The following is a 22,255-nucleotide window of genomic DNA, read 5'->3' as shown; positions in this document are numbered from 1 at the left end:
ATTTGGAGAAAATTCAGAAACAGTATTGTGCCCTTCTAAATTATGTGCCTTGTAAATTATGCTTTCAAAATATTTCTGTAGGTTTTTCTTTTTTGGTCTAATTTGAAGAAATGACTCTAATGTTAGGAATTTCAAGCTAAGGGAAAAGTCAATTATATAATGGGATAATGGAAAAAGAATTTTGTGGGAATGGCTGGTTTTAATTACCTCAAAATACTATGTGATTGTCAATGTTGATTTTAGATTAAAGTTTATTAAAATGACCAAGCATCTCAAATTTCTACTCCAAATGATAACTACACCTTTCTTCTTATCAAATCTCATAGATAGAAATCTGAAGTTTAAGCTTCAGTAAACTCTGAATTTTATCCATATCTCTAATGATCAAAGTTGTCCATATGATAACTTCAAACTCTTCTCATTTTTCTCCTCTCTTATTCTAAGCAGCCAGAGTTCAACTTCTGTTGTCGTACTTAATTTCTCTATATCATTTTAAATAATCCCATTTTATTATCCCTATTGTTTTTTTTCTCTTTTTCTGATAAAAAAATTTTTTTTAAGATTTTATTTATTTATTTCAGAGAGAGAGAGAGCAGGAGTGGGGGAAGGAATTGAGGGAAAAGGAGAGGGACAGGGAGACTCTGCACTGAGAGTGGAGCCCCACGCGGGGCTTATTCCAGGACCCCCAGATCATGACCTGGGCCAAAACCAAGAGTCAGATGCTTAACCGACTGAGCAACCCAGGAGCCCCTCTGATAAAAATTCTTGAATAATCATCTATTTTCTCCCTGTTACATCATCCTGATCGCAAATATGAACATATATTTTTTTATTTCTCAACTCCAATCAAACTACTTCTACTGAAGTCACTATTGTTCCTTTTTTGTTCAAATCTAAAGACTTTTCTTTTAAATGCTTTTTCACTTCCCCATCTCTTGATCAGATTATTTTCAGTACACTTTTTGCCTGATATATATCCTGCAATTCTCTGGCCATTAGGTACATGTTAACTCAGTTGATTTATCTTGACTTTTGAAACTCTTCTTCATTCTTCCAGTCACTAACTGTGTGTTTCAAGATTTACTGTTTGTTCCCTGATTTAGGTAATTCAGTGATGCAAAACCATATCAAATATCGTTCCTGTTCTCAGTACATTATAGCTTTGTTAGAAAAATGCAAAACCATGTACAAGAATATAAACACTAACACAAGGTAGCAAATAAAATGTAAATGAGTGGGTTAATTTTGTAGTACCAACATGTTTTTTCTCCATTGGTTGTTGTTGCTGTTGTTCTTAAGGACTTCTTTAGAGGCAGTTTGCTGGCCTTTTCCAATTTAGAAAAATATCTTCACTCTATACATTCTTCCCATTATTATATCTTTCCACAGAATCTTGTCAAAAAGGACCTAAGTGAAATATCCAGGCAAGTTCAGTCTGCAGAACAGCAATCACCCTCAACTATGAAAGGATCAGCATGATTCCTGTGATGATGGACCCTTTTCACCAAATATTATGATCAAGTCATCTTTCTGTTTGAGCTGAGGCCATAAGGTACTCAGTACCAGCTTTCTTATTGCTATTTAAAAATACAATTTCCCAAAGGGATCTGGGGCATGACACACCTACAATTAATTGAGTTATAAATCTAGTTGTAGTAGCATTATTTTTTATTCTATTAAAGGGAGAGGTCTTCTCATTCTCTCTTAGAAATATTACTGCCAGGGACATTCTCCTCCAGCTTCACTTTTCTTCTTTGGAGAAACACTTTTTCACAAAACAAAAAGACAGGATTTCAGAGTGGGAACTCGAAAAATAAAATTAAGAAAATAAAATATTATATTTGAAAATATGACGGTAAAGATATCAGAGGAGTTCACCACTGGAGGAAAGGGGCCGACAGGTGCCCTGGGCAGCTAGCAGACTGAGGCGGAGATGCACCTGTTTGCTGCTGGACGTCAGTTCGTGTTGGCGGCCAGATGGGCAGTGGGGAGGAAAAAGACTTAAAGGAGAAAGAAGTTGTGCAGGAGGCAGAGAATGGGAGAGATGCCCCTGCTAATGGGAATACTAATGAGGAAAATGGGAGCAGGAGGCCAACAATAAGGTGGTGAAGAAGAGGAAGAAGGGAGGGAGGAAGAGGAGGAGGGGAAGAAGGCAATGGTGAGGAAGAGGCTGGAGATGAAGAGGAGGAGGCTGAGGCAGCGAGGGGCACAGGGGCAGCTGAAGATGATGAGGTTGATAATGTCACCGCCAAGAAGCAGAAGACCGACGAGGATGGCTAGACAGCAAAAAAGGAAAAGTTTAAACCTAACAACAACAAAAAGGCCTCCGTGACATATTCACCCTCCACTTCGCATCTCAGAATCTAAACGTGGTCACCTTCGAGTGGAGAGTCCCCGTGCGCTCAGTGCGGGCAGCGCCACGGTGGATGACATGCGCTCTCCACCAGCCAAAGCCACGACGGGAATTTGCAAAGCGGAGGAAAAACGAACCACAATTTCCAAGTCCCTGCTTTTTTCCTTAAAAGTACTTTTCTTTGTATTTTTTATTTACATTTTATATTTTTGTACATATTGGTAGGGGACAGCCATTTTTAATGATCTCCGATGACCAAACCAGACTTTGAAGCGTCCTCTGTCCTACTTCTGACCTGACTTGTGGTGTGACCATGTTTATTATAATCTCAAAGAAGGAAAAAACAAAAAAACAAAGCCTTATAAAAAAATACAAAAGCAAAACAACAACAAAACAATCTTATTCCAAGCATTCCAGTAACTTTTTTTGTGTACGTACTTATCTGTACTGTAAGTAGTTGGCTTGTATGAGAAGGTTAAAAAGGCCAAATATCAAAGATAAAAGGTCCCCCCCCCCTTATTTTGTTTATGAAGTTGCTGTTAATTTTTTTTATTTATTTATTTATTTATTTATTTATTTATTTATTGGCCTGTTTGATGTATGTGTGAAACAATCTTGTCCAACAATTACCTGGAATTTTATTTTGCCAAGTTGTTCTGAAGGAAAAAAAAAAAAAGATATCAGAGTAAAGATTGTCTTATAAGCAGAGCTTGGAAGGCCCCAGGCTGAGCTACAGATCAGGGGAAGCGAAGATCAGGCAGAACCCTGGCAATAAATAGAAGAGAGGTTTTGAACCAAAGTACACATTAATTTGATTGTAAATCCAAGGAAGCACTTCCAAACAGTGTTCCAAGCAGTAGACTTAGAAGGTGATGATCACAGGGGCCAAAAAGTGAGTGTGTGTGCGCAGATAGGGATGGCCAAACAATTCTGGAATTTCTGGCTTAAAAAAAACTTCTTGAGCATTGCTTTATCAGGACTTCTCAGACTTTAACATACTTGCTTGGAAATGTAAAGAAATAAGTATAATATGTAGCTGATTGCTAGTGGCTTTCTTTTAAAAGATAAATTCCATTCATGGCACAGGACAAAATTCTTTTGGAACATTTTCCCCAGTGCGCCTCTCATGTAGCCCAGCAGGTTGACCCCAATCCCCACTTCTCTCCCAGACTCTATAATTCTTTGCCTAGAACCCATGGTGGCTGCTGGCTCTGGTTTATCCTACCCTTCTCTCTCACCTTTTCCAATCTTTTCTGTGGGTAAGTTCTATGACAATGAAATCAATCGAATAGCTTGGGAATGCTTTTAACACTTTTTCTCAATCCCATTGTTTCAACCCTCTCAAGATTAAAAATAAATAAATAAATAAAAAATAAAAAGTATAGGCTGGATTCTTTTTAGCTGATTAGAAAGAAAGAATTTAATTCATTTATTGATTTATCTATTTTGCTTTTGTGTGTGTATATGTATATACATATACATGTATATATATACATACACACGTATATACATATACATATACATATATACACACATATATATATAAAACAATTATTTCAGAGACTGGTGATCGCTAACATTCAATAAATAACAGCTGTTACTACCATTAGCGAGAGAAGCACAGCATGGAGGGTGGAGAGACTCTACCAAGTCATTTTGGGAAAAAGCCCAGAAGTTAATATTATGAGTATGGAAATCTGAACTAAACAATTTCTTTAAAAACACACGTTTATTATTAAACATGTGTATGTACATAAGTAGAGAGAATAATATAATTAATCCAATGTGTTCATCATCCAGATTCAACTATTATCAAATACGTCCAATCTTGTTTGAGTTATACCAATACTCACTGATTTATTTTAAATGGGTCTCAAACCTTGTATCTTTTCACCAGCACTTCAATATGCATCTCTAAAAATACGGACACTTTATGTAAAATCACAAATACTCTTATTACATCTAGATGATTATTTATTATTCATTAATACCATTAAATATCTTGTGTATGTTCAAATTTCCCTAACCATCTCATAAATATTTTTGGCAGCTTTTGTTTTTATTATTACTTTTGTTTTTAAATTGATGTATAACTTATAGTAAGGTGCACAAATCTTTTTTTTTAAGATTTTATTTATTTATTTGACAGAGAGAGACACAGCGAGAGAGGGAACACAAGCAGGGGGAGTGGGAGAGGGAGAAGCAGGCTTCCCGCTGAGCAGGGAGCCCGATGTGGGACTCGATCCCAGGACTGTGGATTCATGACCTGAGCCGAAGGCAGACAGCCAATGACTGAGCCACCCAGGCATCCAGGTGCACAAATCTTAAATATACAGATTGATGAATTTTACACAGGTATTAATCTATTTAAACACCATCCAGATCAAGATGTAAACATTTCCAACATCCAAGCAGGCTTTTTTCTGGTCCTTTCCAATTAAGGTATCCCCAAATTAGCTGTTCTCCTCACTTCTGTCATAAATTAGTTTTGCGTGCTTTTAAACTTCATGTAAAAACATTAAACATACTCTACTATATGATTAACCATTCCATTCCTAAGTATTTACTAAAGACAAATAAAAGCATATGTCCATATAAAGAGTTGTACCTGAATGTGTCTAGAGGCTTGATATGTAAGAACCAAAAACTAGAAACAATCCAAATGTCTATCAATGATGAATGAATAAATAAATTGTGGTATGTAATGCAGTGAAATATTATTCAGCAATAAAGAGGAATGAAGTATTGAATTATGGAACAACTTAGATTTTTCTCAAAATTAATATGTGGAATGAAGGAGCCAGTCCAAAAAAACAAATAATACATACTGTGTATTTTTGGTTACATACAATTCTAGAAATGTAAGCTTAACTACAGTGACAGAAAGATCAATGATGGTCTGGGTATTGGTGGTTTGAGCAAGAAGAAAAGATTGCAAAGGTGCAAGAGGGAATTTGGGGGAAGATGGGTATGTTCACTATCTCTATTGTGGTAGTAGTTTCATGCATACATGTATACATAAATAAAAACTTATGAAATTGTATACTTTAAATAAGTAACATTTATTGTACATCGAATATTTTCCAATAAAGCTCTCACAAAAATAAAAAGAGGCTAATGGTTGGTGTGACCCTTTCTCTTCTTCTTGCCTGAAGTTTAGCTGGATCACAAGGAACTATATTAGCTCTCTCTTAAGCATGAATAAAACTTAAAAAAATAATAATAGAAAGCAAGGCTTTACATTGCCATCTTAGAGAAACACTGAAAGAACTGTAAAAGAATATACAACTAAAAATCCAACATAAAATTTTCAAAACTTGAATAATCTAAAAACGCATGAAAAGAAAAAGAAATGAAGAACACATGGGACAAATAGCAATATGTGCCATTTAACACAAATATACCAAAAATTATGATACTTATAAATCGACAAGAATTGAATTAGAAGTCAACATTTGCTTAGCTGGATATGTTGTTTACTAGAGACACACTTGAAATATAAGAATACACAAAGGATCAAAAGAATAAAATAATTTATACTATGCATACACAAACCAAAAGACACCTATTATATGTTAATTAGCACTAGGCAAAGAAGACTTAATGCAAGGGGTACCTCTAGAGAAAAAGAGACATTTCAAAATGATAAAAGAGTCAATTCTACAGAAAAATACGTGAATTCCGGGGCGCCTGGGTGGCTCAGTCGTTAAGCGTCTGCCTTCGGCTCAAGTCATGATCCTGGGGTCCTGGGATCGAGCCCCGCATCAGGCTCCCTGCACGGCGGGAAGCCTGCTTCTCCCTCTCCCACTCCCCCTGCTTGTGTTCCCTCTCTCGCTGTGTCTCTCTCTGTCAAATAAATAAATAAAAAATCTTTAAAAAAAAAAAAAAAAGAAAAAAGAAAAATACGTGAATTCAAAATCAGTGTGTATACAATAGAGCTTCGAAACATACATAGTAAATATGACAGATTTAAAGAGGAAGTAAGATAGCCCAAGACTGTTTATGAAGGTATTAACAAGTTGCAGAATATTTGAACAAGTATCAACCAATTTAACCTCACTGACCTACAAAGAACACTTCAGTCAGCAACTAAAATGAATAAACATCCCATCTTTTTTTATGGCATACATTATTTCTTCAATGATAATGGATCTGTGCAGGCTCTCTCTCTTTCTCCCTCTCTCTCTCTTTTGTAAGAGAGAAAAACAGATTTTTTAAAATTAATGTGCATAAAATTGTACAGACTAAGTCTCTTAATTATTGTTTTTAAAATTCCTATATTTTGATGATTATTTTATTCCTGTTATTTCTAACTTTTGCATTGTGTTTCATTCCCCACCTCCCCCACCCCCCTCACTACTATCCCTTTTTAACTGAGTTAGCTAGCTATCTGTTTTTCAATAGTCCTCTTTAAAAAAAAAAAAAAGTTTCTAAAGAACCAATATTTAGATTTATTTTTTTATTGCTGTTTTCCCACAAATTTATTTTGGCTTGTATTAAAAGTAATGCTGAATTATTGGGTGCACAGATATTTATATATGTTTTATCTTCATTTTGAATTTTATCTATGACCTTATAAAGTGTCCTTTTGTTGTTCCCCTCTCAATGTTTTTTGGTCTAAATTCTACCTGCCAGTTATCAGTGTGCTTTCTTTTTATTCACATTTGCCTGGTGTAACATTGTTCATTCTTTACTTTTAACCCCTTCAGAATATTTGTTTTATGTCTATCTTGTGAATGTAGCACAGAGTATTGAATTTTACTTTGTTAGGCAATTGTAAATTCCTTTTTTTCTATCAATAGGTAATTTAAGCTGTTGCACAACCATCTATACGAATAAAAACTTTGGTCTCAGTTCTTTTATGTTATTTTTTTTAAAGATATTTTTTATTTATTTATTTGACAGAGAGATAGAGAGCACAAGTAGGCAGAGTGGCAGGCAGAGGGAAAGGGAGAAGCAGGCTCTCTGCTGAGCAGGGAGCCTGATGCGGGGCTCGATCCCAGGACCCCAGGATCATGACCGGAGCTGAAGGCAGCTGCTTAACCAACTGAGCCACCCAGGCGCCCCTCTTTTACGTTATTTTATGTTATACACACCCATATAGATTTTCAATATGTAGCTGGTTTTATATATTCTCTTTCTTTCTGTGAGTGTGCATCAGTGTACTTTTTGGCATTTATAAAGGTTTGCATTTTTTTTTAATGTTTACAGTATTGGTTATATTTCCACCTTTGTGCTGAATTTTTAAAAACTCACCTGAAAATCAATGTTTAAAAAAAAGAGCATCAACTTATTCATTAGGGTTTGAGTCAGTGATTTCAGCTGGGTGGTTATTCCCATTTAACCTAGACCCGCTTGCACATCTGGGGCTCTGCTGGCTATTAGCTGCCACAACTGAGTTCTGTTCCTCTGTATCTTACATTCCTCCTGCAGGTGAGACCAGACATCATACTGGAAAGGCAGAGTTTCAAGAACCTAAGAAGCAATAGACACATACAAGCACACCTAGGAGACATCGTAGGTTAGGTTCCAGGCCCCTGCAACAAAGCAAATGTCACAATAAAGTGAGTCAAATGAATATTTTGATTTCCCAGTGCATATGAAAGTTATGTTTACACTATGCTGTAGTCTATTAACTGTGCAATAGCATTATGTTTAAAAAAAAATGCATATACCTTAATTGAAAAATACTTTCTTAAAAAAAAAAAGAAAAATACGTTCTTACTAAAAAATGCTAACCATCATCTGAAACTTCAGCAAGTTGTAATCTTTTTGCTGGTGGAGGGTCTTGCCTTGATGCTGATGGCCGCGGACTGATCAGGGTGGTGGCTGAGGCTGGGGTGGCTGCGGCAATTTCTGAAAATAGGACAAGAATGAAGTTTGCCGTATCTGTTGACTTTCTTTTACAAATGATTTCTTTGTAGCATGTGATGCTGTTTGGTATTATTTTCTCCACAGTAGAATTTTCAAAATTGGACTCAATCCTCTCAAACTCTACTATGGCTTATTTAACCAAATTTATGTAATACTGTAACTCCTTTGTTGTCATTTCAACAATCTTCACAACATTTGCACCAGGAGTAGATTCCATCTCAAGAAATCACTTCTTTGCTCATCCACAAGAAGCAACTCCTCATTTGTTCAAGTTTTATTATGAGATTGCAACAAGTCAGTCACATCTTCAGGCTCCACTTCTAATTCTAGGGTTTTTGTTTGTTTATTTGTTTGTTTGTTTGTTTTTTGCTGTTTCCCCCACATCTGCAGTTACTTCACTCAAGTCTTGAACCTTTCAAAGTCATCCATGAGGATTGGAAGCAACTTCTTCTAAACTCCTGTGAATGTTGGTATTTTGACCTCTTCCCATGACTCATGAGTGATCTTAATGGCATCTAGAATGGCAGATCCTTTCCATAAGTTTTTCCATTTACTTTGCCCTGATCCATCAGAAGAATCACTGCCAGCTATATCCTTACAAAATGTATTTCTTAAATAATAAAACTTGAAAGTTAATACTTATAAGTGTTTCATTGATAGAGCACAGAGTACGTGTAGCATAATTTTTAAGGGCCCTAAGATTTTCAGAATAATAAGTGAGCCTTGGATTCATCTTAAACTCACCAATTGCATTAGCTTCTAACAAGAATCAGCCTGTCCTTTGAAGCTTTGAAGCCAGGCATTGACTTCTCCTCTCTAGCTATGAAAAAAAGAAAAAAAAAAAATCCTTGATGGCATCTTCTTCCAATAGAAGGCCATTTCATCTATATTGGAAATTTGCTATTCAATGTAACCAGCTTCATTAATGATCTTAGCTAGATCTTCTGGATAACTTGCTGCAGCTTCTACATCAGCATTTGCTGCTGCATTTTGCACTTTCATGTTACAGAGATGGATTCTTTTCTTAAACCTCATGAATCAGCCTCTGCTAGCTTCAAACCTTTCTTCTGCAGCTTCCTCACCTCTCAGCCTTCGTAGACTTAAAGAGAGTGAGGGCCTTGCTCTGGATTAGGCTGTGGCATAAGGTAATGTTATGTCTGGTTTGATCTTCAATCCAGACCACTGAAACTTCCTTCATATCGGCAATGGGCTGTTTTGCTTTCTTTTCATTTGTGTGTTCATTGGAGTAACTCAATTTTCTTAAAGAACTTCTTTGCATTCACAACTTGGATAACTGTTTGGCACAAGAAGCCTAGTTTTGGGCCTATCTTGGCTTTCAACATGCCTTCCTCACTAAGCTTATCATTTTTAGCCTTTGACTTGAAATGAGAGACGTGCAACTCTTCCTTTCACTTGAACACTTAGAGGCCGTTGTAGGGATATTGGCCTACTTTCAATATTGTTGTGCCTCAGGGAATAGGGGGGCCTGAGGAGAGGGAGAGAGACTGGGGAGCATCTGGTCAATGGACCAGTCAAGACACACACAACATTTATGCGTTAAGTTCACCATCTTATATGGTCATGGTTTGTGGTACCCCAAAACAGCTATAAGAGACCACGGATTGCAGATTACTATAGCAAGTACAATACTAATGAAAAATCTTGAAATATTACAGGAATTACTAAAATATGACACAGAGACACAAAGTGAGCAAATGCTGGTGGAAAAATGGCACCAGTAGACTTGTTTGACTCAGGATTGCCACAAACCTTCAATTTATTAAAAAAAAAAAATGCAGTGTCTGTGAAGCATAATAAAGTGAAACACAGTAGAATGAGATATTCTTGATATGCTTGTACTTTTTCAAAACCTTGTTACAATTATATTTATTAACTTCCCATGGACCAAAGGGAATAATAGGGCTAAGCTCAGAAACATAGTACTAAGGCAAGTGGAAAAGATGAAGAATTGGGGATCTTTTTTTGCAGTCTAACACAGTTGCAACTACTCTAATACCTTTACATAATATCTTTGGGCCCTCTTTTTTTGGAGGTGTGCTGATTTTTTTTTTTTTATTTTTCTACCTATGAGAAATATTGAAATTAGCCAGTAATATCTTTTTCTTCCCCTGTTATTACTTTCCTTAGAATCTAATTTGAAATAATGTCATTTTGTTTCCATTAATTCCTATAAGGCAATCAGCAAGATCTGGAATTACGTTAAATGAGCTATACTTATTTGGAAAGAAACATATAGAGAGAACATAGATCTTCCAAGACTAATAACTTAAGGATACCCAATCAACATGTTACATGTCTTTTAATTCCTAGCATGTTCAAAATCCTGAATTAAGTTGTGAATTTAAGGAGGGTTGGAGTTTTGCAAAGGGGTGAAGGAGGAGAGAACAGATGATGTTCTTGCTTGCTGATGGCAGAAAAGGTGGACCAGAGGGAGGTGGAGGGTAAAGACCCGAGGGGCCTGATGGACAGGGAAAACAGGGGGAAAGTGGACTGAGAAATCCTTTACCAAGTCTACAAATTGTAGGAAGAAATAAATTTGAAGGTTAAGAGATAGTATATGGACAGCAGATGTTGGAAATCGAGGTTTTGGAAACGTAGTTTAAGAGTATGATGATAGGAGGGGCGCCTGGGTGGCTCGGTCATTAAGCGTCTGCCTTCGGCTCAGGTCATAATCTCAGGGTCCTAGGATCGAGCCCCACATTGGGCTCCCTGCTCCGCGGGAAGCCTGTTTCTCCCTCTGCCACTCCTCCCTGCTTGTGTTCCCGCTCTCGTTGTGTCTCTCTCTGTCAAATAAATATAAATAAACTCTTAAAAAAAAAAAAAAAGAGTATGATGATCAGAGTAAATGGCTAAGTTAGAAAAGAAGACAAGATCTTGTGAGTGAGGGGTAACAATTACAGAGACAAGGCTTATCTTTTTTTGTACTGAAATAGACTATAGACCATTTAAGGTCAAAGAAAATCCATTTATTCAAAAAATAATTAGTGCTTACTCTGTGCCTAGTTTGATTCTATGTACTAAGGACATGATAGAGGTGAAAATACAGACCAGATACTGCTGTCATGCCGGTGACATTCTAGTGGAAGATTAGTCGAGAAGGGGGTTGACCTAAAGGGTTTCTGAAAATTGAAACAGACACACATGGGATAGAAACCAGGATTTATTCAATTCAATACTGATCACTCTGGCAAGGTCCTAGATAAACTGACTAAGAAGAGATCTATATTATATAGATGGCATGTATGTAGTTGGAAAAATGATAAAATTGTTCATTTAAAAAATTTAAGTTACATATGTGAGATCATCTCATATTTACATAGAAGTAGGTTATATTAAATGTCTACTGTATCTTCTTGATATGTGGAAACAAATAAATTTACACTATTGTAAGCTTTTATATTACTGGATCCACTTGATTTAGATAGAGTATTCATGGAATCCTCATCTACAAATTCTCCATATAAAGAATATCCACCAAGGGAGTCCTCAAAAGACAACTTTGCCACAGTCGCCATAAAGCATCCATTATGTTTTTCCTCTTGTACCAATTTCACAACTACTGCTCACAAAACAAACAAACTTCCATAATGATATTGCTAACAATGTCTCTTAAGAGAACATCAGTATCTGTGTAAATTATTGTGTCCAGATGCCCAAAACTATTATTGACAAATTTATCAAAGTTCTAGAGGAGAAATGAACTCCATATAGACATTCGGAGTTGGGTGGTAGAGGTGATAGACTTGTATTTATTTATTTATTTATTTATTTTTTAAAGATTTTATTTATTTATTTGAGAGAGAGAGAATGAGAGACAGAGAGCACGAGAGGGAAGAGGGCAGAGGGAGAAGCAGACCCCCTGCTGAGCAGGGAGCCCGATATGGGACTCGATCCCGGGACTCCAGGATCATGACCTGAGCCGAAGGCAGTCGCTTAACCAACTGAGCCACCCAGGCGCCCACTTGTATTTAATTTCATGCCACAGCTGCCCTGGGTAACACTCTTTCCTGTATAGAGTTCCCAAACATCTCCCAGAACAGTTTCTTTAACCAGCTATTGGCTCTTGTTGAATTCAATGAGACATACATCACTGTGATTATGAGCTTGAACCCTAGAGTCACATAGAACCCATTCCCTTTACAATTCCTAATATCGCAGACTTTAAAAGGTATCTGCTTATAATGAATAGTTTTCAAAAAGGATGATTAAATTCCAAACTGTAAATAGATATAGTTAATTCAGGGAAAAGTTATATCTTAAAACATATTCTTAACTTTTAGTATGAATATGTGGAAATTGTTCATTAAAATATTTCTCAATATATAAGCATATTGCCAGGAAATAAATTTTTATGTGAGAAGACAAACTGTGGATAAGGAAAATATTTGGTTTACCTTTACCTTCAATTGTGAATTCCACACATAGACATGGGAATCATTAAATGTAATGGACTATGGATGAAGTGTTGCAAAAACCGGTGGAGGCAAAGACAAAAATAGATGCTGTATCCTTAAAGCCAAGTCTACACTTATCTAGAAAAGATCTGCACCTCAAAATTCAAAACATTTTGGCCAACTAGTATCCTCTGGGAGCCATTCTTTCCTGAACTTCTTTTGGTTTAAGTACAAAAAAGAAAAAAAAAGTTATATGGATGAAATAGTACGTATTCTTGCAGTTTTAATTGGGTTCCTCTTTTTAACCGTGATTGTACTGAGATTGATAAGATCATTGCACAAATTTATGTGAAACTTAGCAATACAATACAGGGTAACAACTTTACAGATTTTGTAACAGAATCAAATTATTATTACTTCTAGCGATGATTTTGATAGTAATCCATTCCATGTAAACTGATCTGGCCTGATTAAAATGGAATTTAGCATTTGTTTCTGGGTAGGTGAAGAAGTTTTGGTTCACATAAAAAGAGTGCCATTTTTTTTTCAATTACTTGACTTGGTTGAGTGATTCTTTAAAAATGATAAAGTAAAGAAAAAGAACATTTCAACTTGACACTTTTCTGTTCAAAAAACCAAAACACCTCAATTGAACAAAACAATATGGTCAGCAGAATTACTCCTTACAATTTCCTAAGGGAACAAAAATAATGGATGATCTGGTTCTTAGATTGTGATCTCTCTGGATTTCAACAGATTTTTCCTTTTAAAATGAAGAGTAAAAATCCCAAATCTATTGAGAAATGGTCAGCACATGAGCCCCTGGTTACTCACCTAGTGACTTAAAAACTACTTTTCTCAGTACAGTCATATAACATTGGAATGAAACAGTAAAAATGAGCCCTTAAGGATTATAATCTGTGTAAAACTTCTATCCAGAAAACATCCTTGGAAACTGAATTCCATAATTATATTTATGTGAAAGAAAACACTCCAAAGTCATTTTTACTACTTGTTTTTGCTACTATGTACTTGTTTTTGTTTGCTGTTTTTAACGTCTATATCCAAAAGTTATAATGTGATTTTCAACTTCCCTCCCAGTACTTAGAATTTAATATTTGTTTCTAACTTTTAGTGCAAAAAAAAAAAAAAAAATGTGTTACCTGAGTGGGAGCAATTAGGTTTAATAATTTTGTCTGTCATATAACCCTCTGGGAGGAGAACTTAATTGTGTTTTCCAAATAAGAAAGAATGAGATATTTTGCCTCGTTCCCCTTTAGAGAAGGCCACCAAGGCTTAGGTCCAGGGGGTCTGAGGACATTCTTCCCGTGGGGGAGAGTTGAAGATTATATTTTCCAAGACCTAGGCTCTTGACAAAGGACTAGATGGTTGGGAGAGGAGGTTGTCTGGAGCTTCATGAGAAGCAGCTACTAAGCCTGTTTCAGAAGGCAGCTCCCCAGAGAGAGAGAGCAGAGACAAGTCTCTGTGAGGTATTGCATGGGAGGAAAAGGAACCTCCTACATGCAGTGCCCTGGATAGGGGGGATGGTAGCATAGCTCTACACATTAAACACAATTGAGGGAAGCTGAGAACACTGTGGAACACCAACATTTGTGAGCAGCAAAATGCAGCCACAGGGCCATGAGATCCTCACAGTGAAGCTCAAGACCAGCATCCTCCCCACTCTCCCCTGAAATTCTCCAGGAGTCTTATCTGCTAAGAAAATGGAAGGGAGGGAGCCTGGGTGGCTCAGTCGGTTAAGTGTCTGCCTTCTGCTCAGGTCATGACCTCAGGGTCCTGGGAGCAAGTCCTGAGTCGGGCTCCCTGCTCAGTGGGGAACCTGCCTCCCCCTCTCCCTCAGCCTGCTGCTCCCCCTGCTTGTGCTCTCTCTCTCTGTGTATCAAATAAATAAATAAAATCTAAAAAAAAAAAAAAAAAAGAAAGAAAATGGAAGGGATCTACTCTCAAGACCTGACTAAAAACTACTTCCTCACCAACCCTTTAACTTGATTAAAGTATTTGAATCCAATAGAGCAAACTCAGAAGATTTACATAAGTTTATTCTTGAACCAAGCCTGCCATTTTTCAAGAACTGCTGAAACTCTTAGGTTTCTTATCTGTACTTTCCATCCAAAAAGAAAAGTCAGGGTTTCAGTGCAATATATAGTCCAAGTTTTCTTTCCTAGCTAAGAGATGTGTGTGCAATTTCAGGTTTTATTTACATCAGTAAGTAAGAAATTCTGATTGGTTACTTTATTCCTTTGTGTTCTGCCTTCAATTTCTTGTGTTATTTAGGTTTTTATTTTGGAAATGGCTGTCATTAATCGAGAATTTCTGAAGCTGTCTTCTTTCTTCATGTGTACTTTGGTAATATTTGAATTTGTTCTTTCTTCCAAATGTATTCTTGTTTCTGATGAAATTAGTGACTGTAATCCTTCATTGTAGTTTATAGTAAGAAGTTAAATCCACGTAGTTGAGTAAGTGTCTGATGATCCACCATCAAAACACACAGGAACAAAATTAGCTGATAACATATTTGCCTATCACTGGATTAAGACCTGCTCAAAGTTAGAAAACTCTCTCCTGGCTATCACTGTATCCTCAAATACTAGCCCTTGGTCTGGCAAATGACATTGTGTGTGATAAACAACTCTCATTAAGTAACTGAACGAATGAGTGAATTAATTAATTAATTAAGTGTCCTGAGGCAAGTTCCAACTTTATATGAAAAGAGTCACTGAAAAATTAATTAGCCTCCATTTTCCCTAATTTAATAAGCCAGAAAACTAGTTAATGTTTAATAATAATTAACTAAGGTATTCAATTTTGGAAAACAAAAATGAGAGGAAAATGGCCTTTCTAAGCATTTGTGGAAAACTCCTTACAAATATTGAAAAAGTGCATTTATTTTATAACAGCTTTGGAGTCTTCTTCCTTCTAACTCCACCTCTAGGAAACGAACACACTCGTCTACCTTCAAAGTCTATGTCAAAATATTCAATTTTTGGAAAGCCTACCCAGTGAACTAGTGATGTCTCACGACATTGTGCCATTCGGCCCTTTCTAACGAACGGATACTTAAGCCAGAGTTTTTGCATCTTATCCCTCTGTTTCATTATATCCCATGAAATATTAATTATAAATTCATGGGTCATTTACAGAAAACTCTTCAATATATGTGAACCATCTAGACCCATGGTAATAATCCTGTTTTAAAAAATGGTTTAGAAAAATTATTTCTCTATTTCCATTTTTGTTAAGATTTTTTAATTTATTTATTTGACAATGAGAGAGAGAGAGAGCACAAGCAGGGGGAGCAGCATGCAGAGGGAGAAGCAGGCTCCCCACTGAGCAGGGATCTGGACACTGGTCTGGATCCCAGGACTACGGGATCATGACCTGAGCCAAAGGCAGATGTTTAACGACTGAGCCACCCAGGCACCCCTTTCACTATTTCTTTGATTATTTACCTAATTACTAGTTACCAGCATATATAAGAAGACATATTTAAATAAAGGAGCATAACACACAGATAATACCAAAGAATAACTATAATTCAGATCATAGAGATATAAATAACCATTTCTAAAGGCTAGAGAAAGCTCAGCACATTAGGAAGGTAGTATCAGCTTAAGTTTTCAAATTATCATGAAAATATATTTCAGGAGAGTTCCTAACTATTAATTTTCAAATACATGTTTTTGTTTTAAATTATTTATTCATTGCTTGATAATGAAAAACTAACATTTTGAAGAATGTGGAAGCATTATTTATTCTTATTCATTATTCACATTCATTTGTTCTTTCTAATTTTACATATTTCTATAAATATATTAATGTATAAGTTTAACAAATGATACTATCAAATATACATAGATACATGTATACATATATATTTTTAGCAGTTTCAAACTAAACCCTGTATAATATCACAAATTGTTTTATTATTTCCATTTCTTTGCCACATTTTAAATGTTTCTTTAAATATTATTTAATTTCTTGTTGAGAGGCTCTATTCAACAGAAATTGACTCTATTTACAATTTTGTTCAGACTTTATACATCTTGCATCTTGTGCCAGGGTTAAAGCTCACAAAACCTTTCGATTTTGAAAATTCAAATCTGTGGAGTTGATATACCGAATCAAAGAAATTATCATGAGACTAAGTATATAGGGAACAGTGGGATGAATGAATTTAATAAATATGTTTCCTGCTGCAGACCCAAACCACACTCTTCATCCCTATTTTGATAAAGACACTGTAACTTTATGTGAGCAATCAGTCTCTTTGGTAGGTAAGTCAGGCAATAATCTAAAATGTATTTTGGGACATATGCACACCAAAAAAATATATTTATAGTCTGTCTCTCTCCAGAGTAAATGGCTGGGAGATTATACAAAGTTATGCACCCAAGAATTCAAACATTAAGAAAAGGAAGAAGATTTCTGTTATTCAATTTTCTTCTATTTCCTTGTATTCAGGGAACCAGTAGACTCACTCACACACACACAAGTACACACTCACAAACACCTTTAAAATGAAGGACAGTTAGAGCAGGAACTTCACGGCTGAAAGCCTGTAAGGCTGTCTTAACGGATAGTATATTAGAGAATGTACAGGCAGAAGTCATTGGAAAATATAGAACAAGGTGGAACGGAGAATGTCAAAAAAGTCTGAAAACAAAGCATGGTGGTTAAATCTACTCTTATGTGCCACTGGGAACTTTGAAAACCACTGGCCTTGATGTTGAGACTCTCACCGCTTCCTTCTTTCCATCACTGTCTGCCTCCCTCCCTTCTTTCCTTCTGTACTCCCTCCTACTCTCTTCTTCGCTCTACCTTCCTCTCCTACATCTTCCCTCTCTTCCTCCCCCCATCGCCAGTCCCAGTAGCATGTGTTAAAAACCATTACATAAAATGCTTGCTCAATTAAACCTTTGAAGTATGATCCCAGAGCCTACATTCTCAGCCCCTAGTATATAACTGCCTCATGATTTCCATTTCTTTCCATCTATGACGTCAAAGAGATAGAGCATAAGTTCTTTTTCTTTCTTGTTAATAATGTTCTTTTTTAGAATGCTTTTAATTTAAATAAGTATGTGTGTTTGTGTAATTTTTAGAACCTTATTTTTCATATCTGCTTTTCTATATTAAGTTGAAGAGATGTTTTAAAAAATCTAATTTAAAATCCCTTTATTGCAATTTTTTGGAATAATAATCCTGTGCAGTTCACTGACTGTCCTTTTAGTGAGTTTTGTCAGTAGCGGGTACCATCAGGCTGCCAAACCCTTACTGATCATATTTTGTGCTGTGTACCAGTCCCTCTTCTCTACGTTGTGAGGATAAAAGAAACCCCTGACTTCCGGGAGACAGAATACATACAAACAGACCTAAAATGGAACAGAGTATCATTTGGCAACAATTGCTATGAAGGTTAAATAGTGCAGGACAAGGGAAGAAAGGTGTTACCTAAAAGGCATATAATGTTCTCTTTTAACCAGTCTCAAATTTATGTTAACTCCTTGGCTCAGAGAATTCCATCACATACAAACAGATAATACAAATTCAGATTTCATACTATGTGTAGCACAGTACCATGGGGTTTCAGAGTTTTCATGGAAGATATTTATATAAAAATGAATATTTGTGTATGTTTTATATATGTATATAGATAATGCATATATACAGGGATCATATATATACATAGAGAGATTTTATACACACATATATATGTCTGTTTGTTTGTTTTCTTCCAGGAATTGACTCTTCTTCTTCCTCTTCTTCTTCTTCTTCTTCTTCTTCTTCTTCTTCTTCTTCTTCTACTTCTACTTCTACTTCTACTTCTTCTTTTTTCATTCTCTTGGGATGATGGCCACTCCCAGCTTCATGGAATGATCTCCATTCCTGCTTTCTTCCTCACTCCTGAGTCCGTGTCTGCAGTTCCAGAATGGGCATTACCATCTCGGGCTCTAGCCCTTAGGTCCTGTCTCTGTTCTGATAACCTTACAGCCACCATTGTATCACTTTAAGAACATATTGCAAACTTACTGCAAGTTTATTGCTTTAATTTTAAGTTTCCTTTTCATCTTCGGCTTCTTGGGACCTCTGAGATTTTGTGTTTGTTAAAAATGCATACTGTCTCGGTGTTTACTCTGGGGCCCAACAGTTTATATTAGCTCAATCCATTATGCTGTTGGCTGCTATGGTACTAAAGTCCCCTGAATTTCCTCATTTAAGTCGTCTTCCCATGGGTTCCTTCACATTTTAGTTTTTCTTTATGATTTCAGGGTTTCTCAGAATCTAATATTGAAGAGAAAACTACTTTGTGGGTAAGCTACTAGCTCTTCTATACTTGGAGCAGGGACATCTAGTAAAAATATAAGAATTACTGCTCCAATAATGCAGTGTGGTATGATTTTTCTATTATATTAAGAAAGGATTTTTTTTTCCTTCTGACATTTCCTTTCCCTGCTCCTCTCTCTGACAAATGTAATTGCTAGACCATTTAGCACTCTTTTACCTAAAGAGAAAAGTGATACCAACAAGGAGAAAAGGGGGACTCTCTCCCTAACTCTAGAGTTCCAAAAGGTCCTTTAGGGAAGACAGAGTGCTCACAACCTGGAAAAACATTTGAAAGAAAGCATCATAAATTAGACCAAGGCTTCCTTGCCCCACCATTCAACACAGGGCAGGGGTTAGGTGTCCTAAGCAGGGATGGTAGAGGATGAAGGCTAGTTGGAAGAGAAATTTTGATGATGTGGGTCTCAGAAGGGAAAGCCCCTACACCTGAGTGCTCGGATAAAGGCTTTGAGAAAGAGCAAAATCCACAGATAGGTTGGTAGGTACCGAGGAAGATAATGAATCATTCTCAGATAGAGGGGTTTCCACAAAGCCAAGAAAATAGTGGATACAACTGGGCAGACCTAGAAGCCATGCAACTGGAAAAAGGGACATTTCTACAGCATGGATCAAGGACTGAGATCCAGAATGTTCTATAGCTATCTTAGCAGATACCGAAGAGGACAAACGGCACCAACAATGACCACTACTAATTGCCTTATTATTTCGTAAGCCTCCCAACTATTATGTCTCTTAAGAAAGAGTTGATCCCGAATTGACTGATATTCATTTCCAGCACCAGAAAGGAATGGAGGATAGGAAAAGAAATTAAGTTGAGCTATGGAAATTACAAACAGGTTGTGTTCCTCACATGAACTGAATTTAAACCTGCATGAGAAACAATGCCTTCCTCAATCCAAATGTCCCTTTCAAGTTTGTTTATTTATTTAATTTGAAACATTTCACCCTAAAACACTCAATGTTTTTCTTTTAGTAGCAAAACATGTAATACTCAGTATGTATGTTTTCCAAAGCACTGATTTCAAACTAATATCCTAGGCCAGATTCAAATACGTACATTCTTTTGTTCATCTCACAGTGGGATGTTGGAAACTGCTCAGGCTAGCTCCCAAGAACCAACTGTACACATTTCTTTCCCAACTCCACGTTTACTGATGTCTTCCAGGTAGCTCAAAAGTGGCCACAGTGGGGGTATGTACACCACAGGAAGCAGCAAATGCTGTACCTTAGGGCTTCTCCTGAAGGCTGTTGTTAAATGTTTACCAATACACCACTGATACTGTATTTTTAGCACTGGAGCACCATTTTTAAACTTCTCATGTTTCTGCTACAACTGTTTTCTTTTTTTAGTTTGTTTTTTAGTTTTTGAGCAGAGAATACGCAGTCACATATGACATTTTTTTTAATGCATTCGAGGACTTCTAGTTTTCTAATTTGGTAAAAGTGATATTTTATGTTTTAAAAACTTAAATTACCAGACTTACAGAATGACTTCCGTGGGGCTGGAATCCAGTTGCATGGGTGCCCCACAGAGAGAACTCAGAGGGGAGATTTTATATTAGCTCCTTCATGGAAAACAGAGTAGAAAGAAATCATGTCAGGTAGATGTTCTTTGGGGAGAAAGACAGTTTTAACATTGTTTTTATTCTCTTTTTTAGAGTACTGACCAATGTCAAACATTTAAAGAAATTAGTGATGAGGAAATTAAAGGAAGGAAATGGAATGTTCCGCAAGGGTTGTGTATCACTTATCTAGCCTTCGCAAATTCAGAGATAACAGATGAAAGACTTGTTCCAGAAGCAAAGGGTGGGAGTTTCTTTTATCAAGTGAAATGAGTATAAGTGAATTAAAAGATCACTCAGAAGCGACTTTGTTTATTATCCAGATCTCCTGTGTTTTATCTTTCACAGAAAATAACAGTTTGCGAATGCTCTGCCTAATGCCCGGTATGACAAGGAGCATGGCAGTGGCAGAGAGTGAGGCTACAAACAGGAAAACAAAGTTAAGAAAAAAAAAATAGCATGAGGGTTGCTTGGAGGGGAGAAAAAGGGAGGAGGGGTAAGGTTTACAGAAAAGTGGGCAATTTCCAGACCCCACACAGACTTCCTTCAGCAGTAGGGAAAAAGCCTCAGGATTTCACAGTCCCAGAGATTTAGATGCCATGACAGAGAATAATGACCGCTGGCTCAGACACCAACCCAGTTGTCTCTACTCCTGTAGATTGTAACAGTTACTACTACCTTAGCCACTGCGGCCAAAAAATTATAAAAATTGGATGTTTCTTTAAGTCACAATCTATTTTCCTTTGCAAAGGGTCTATCTTATAATATTTTCCACTCAGAATGATAATTTCATTCAATGCTTAAAGCTAATTTATCCTCCAACATTTTTATTTATTTATTTATTTATTAAAGATTTTATTTATTTATTTATTTGACAGAGAGATAGAGAGAACAAGTAGGCAGAGCGGCAGGCAGAGGGAAAGGGAGAAGCAGGCTCTCTGCTGCACAGGGAGCCCGATGAGGGACTCGATCCCAGGACCCTGAGATCATGACCTGAGCCGAAGGCAGCCGCTTAACGACTAAGCCACCCCTATCCTCCAACATTTTTTATCAATCCAATCATACAAAAACCATACCAAAATAGATGTGAATATTCAAAATAAAGCTTTACCACTTTTATGTATTTTATACCTTATTAACTAAGTAATCTACATGCTTTTAGAAACTGCCTTTGCCAGACTGAAACCAATATATACTAATTGATATGTGTTGGCTGGAAATATTTTAGTGGAAATACATTAACTTTTTTTTTTTTTTTAGAAAAATACAGAGTGCAGTATTGTAGAAATATGCACATGAGTAAATCGTAGCACAATAGTAAATTATACTGCATGGAAAGTTGAGAATTGAGCCACTTTCCTTTAAGAACATATCAAATCATTCAAATGGAACTTTATTAAGTAAGGATTCCTATTACTAGTGATTCAAATAAAGAACAAATGCTATTGAGCAGAGGATGAGGGATTCTGAGGCAACAAGGGAATGAGAAAAAGCAGTCTCAGGTGGTCAAGTCTCTACCTTGCACTCAATTAAATGCAATAATTATTTCAATTTAAGGATTTATTCACTCATTCAACAATTATTCATAGGAACCTAATATGTGTCAGTTACTCTTTTAGGCACTGGAGATACAAGAGGGAAAAGTAGACCAAAAAATAATAATAATAAAATAAATAAAATAAAAGGATAAT

The sequence above is a fragment of the Phoca vitulina genome, unplaced genomic scaffold, assembly GCF_004348235.1.
Source record: "Phoca vitulina isolate PV1807 unplaced genomic scaffold, GSC_HSeal_1.0 scaffold14, whole genome shotgun sequence".
In the NCBI taxonomy this organism is placed as follows: Eukaryota; Metazoa; Chordata; class Mammalia; order Carnivora; family Phocidae; genus Phoca; species Phoca vitulina.
The sequence above is the reverse complement of the archived record's forward strand: the minus strand, read 5'-3'. Positions refer to the sequence as shown.